Below are 2,377 nucleotides of genomic sequence, written 5' to 3'. Positions count from 1 at the left end.
CTACTGACCAATTTCTTCTCCTTTCCTGTTTACGGTGGTCCTTCTCGCTAAACGAATTCAGCCTTCGCGGAACGAGGAACGTTGCTCTTAAATTGGTCACCGTATAGTGATGTATAGGTTCGCCTGGATCGGTCATATCTGCCAGACTCATCTCCCCGTTCTTTTCTACTCGAATTTTAATGATCGCACGTTAATGCAAGCACTTAACCGATTTAAAAAAAATTTATTCCAGCTAAACTGGTTTCGGCAATTTAGGTTAAATTGATTTTCAGCGATTATTCAGCGACCTCAATGTTACGTTACGCGACAGTAACTCATTTCCAGCTATATTAACTTAACGATGCACTTCCCTACTCTATGCTCGATAATCTGTTATAAATCCATATATTTCCTTCTATTTTCCGAAATATACTCTGAAAAAGATGTACTAGATCCAAAGCAAAGCATGCTTTAATTTACAAATAAAAAAAAAAATTTCTTTTTTACTTTTATTATACTAAATTACTTGCTTTAAGAAAAACATTTTTTAGTTTTGGCTACTTGTTTCAAGAACACAGGTTTTCTTTACTTTAATAAATAATTTTTTATCATCAAATATAAATATTTTTTTATACTTCTTTTTATTCTCGCGGTTCGATAGGTCATCTACGGGAAAAGTGACGTGTGACGAGCGCAAAACATCCTCGCCTCTCCGCAGGTATCACTTCCAATCTCCCGTCGCGATTTACGTGATCGCAATCGTGATCGCGTGTAGGTGAGCGGCTTCAACCGGAGCGAAGCGGCTGTCCCGTTAGCGGACCTAGAAGGTCCGCGAAAGACCGAACGGGAGCCAATCGTATCGGCTCGTGCTCGAACATATCAGAACGGATCCTCATCCGACAAGAATCGTCTGATCGAGTCGATCGACAGTCAGTCAGTCAGCTGGGACGATCCTCTAGATCTTCCACGCTGCTGCGTTCGAGCGGGATCCTCTTCGCGCTCGCACGTCGATCTCTTCTCGTTCTCCTCCTCCGCCTTCTCTTCCTCCTCCTCCACCATTAACTCCCGTTCCTCCACTTTGTTTCTCTTTCTCTCTCTGTCTTTCTCGTCGCGGTTTTTTCCCCTTCCTCTTTTCCTCGCACGATCTATCTTTCTCAGCTTGCTCCTCGAACGTAGTATTTCCTGGTGATCCGTGATGCGTACCACGAGACTCTCGCGCTGATGCGCATGGTGGGTTCCTTATCATAGTAATTATTGTGTAATAATAATAATAATAATAATATTCGTGAGAAAGATAAGGAAGACGGAGACTTTTCTATGTGTTTGCGCGGTAGAAGGCGAAAGTTGCTGATTGTGTCGATGTAATTAATACTCTCCGTGCATTCTCTCCGTGATTGTTGGTATAGCCCCGGTGCCTCGACGGCACATTACTGTCTAATGTCAATTCGGGAAGTGACATTACTCTCGCGAGTTTCCTTATTGCCGAACAATATTATCCTTTTTCTGTTTACAATGCAAATGGATCACATTCTACGTTTTTGCAGGAAACATTGCCAGCCCCTTCAGAGTGAAAAGTTGATGAAGGATCAAGACATGGGCCGCACAGGATACACGTGCATCAGGCACGTTTTCTGCTCCCTCAACGTTTTAATCTGGGTACGCTTTGTTTACGTTATTTTCATAAAATAGATGTTATGCTGTCTTTTGATTTTAAAAAAATTTTATTTAAAAAAAAAAAAAAAAAAAAAAAAAATTAACAAAATGTATCTGATTAAAAAAAATTTATTTTTAGTATATAAAATCGTTAATTATCAAGAAATTGATTTGATTTCACAATCGCGCCGAAATATGCGAGCGCGATTAGGCGTTGTAAAGTGGCTAGTGTCTGAAATTTCATAATTCTACTGATAAAGCAATCGTCCTGGATCGTCCTGGTTCCCCGAATATAGAGAACGAAAGAGTTACGATGACGTATCGTGGAATCTACGGGCGCTCTCTCGGAATTCAGGGAGGAAAATAGAATAGCCCGAAGGGCCAGACATAGGGGCCCTATTATAGGCACCTATGCCGCCACTTAAGATCCTGAGCCACACGGATGGACCGGATGAAGGGAGAACTATTAAAGCACTAACCGCGGCTGCAACCGTTTTCGAGCACTTTTTGTGTCTAAGGCCGGACCGTTCCCTTAGATGCTTCGTTCCCTCGTTAGTTTGCGCGAGGCCTCGTTAGAATTCACAATAGACCACACGAGAGCACACCTCGACGTTTTGCAAAAGATCCTTTCAACTCTAAAACCTTATGGTATTTTACATATCAAAGAAACCGATGCAAAAATATACTCCTATTAAAATTAATATATTATACCGCTGTTATCTAATATTTTGTACTATTTATATAA

At 41.1% G+C, this 2,377-nt stretch overlaps 1 long non-coding RNA gene across 1 annotated transcript; it reads left to right on the top strand.

Moving 5' to 3' along the window:
* The first annotated feature begins 653 nt into the window (after window positions 1-653).
* Window positions 654-1,669, top strand: LOC115236678. The gene is made up of 2 exons (XR_003884226.1): window positions 654-1,209; window positions 1,524-1,669. It is a non-coding gene; the product is annotated as an uncharacterized LOC115236678 (long non-coding RNA).
* Window positions 1,670-2,377: the final 708 nt, after the last annotated feature.

This window comes from Formica exsecta, unplaced genomic scaffold, assembly GCF_003651465.1.
Source record: "Formica exsecta isolate Colony F162 unplaced genomic scaffold, ASM365146v1 scaffold26, whole genome shotgun sequence".
Taxonomy (NCBI): Eukaryota; Metazoa; Arthropoda; class Insecta; order Hymenoptera; family Formicidae; genus Formica; species Formica exsecta.
The sequence above is the reverse complement of the archived record's forward strand: the minus strand, read 5'-3'. Positions and strand labels throughout refer to the sequence as shown.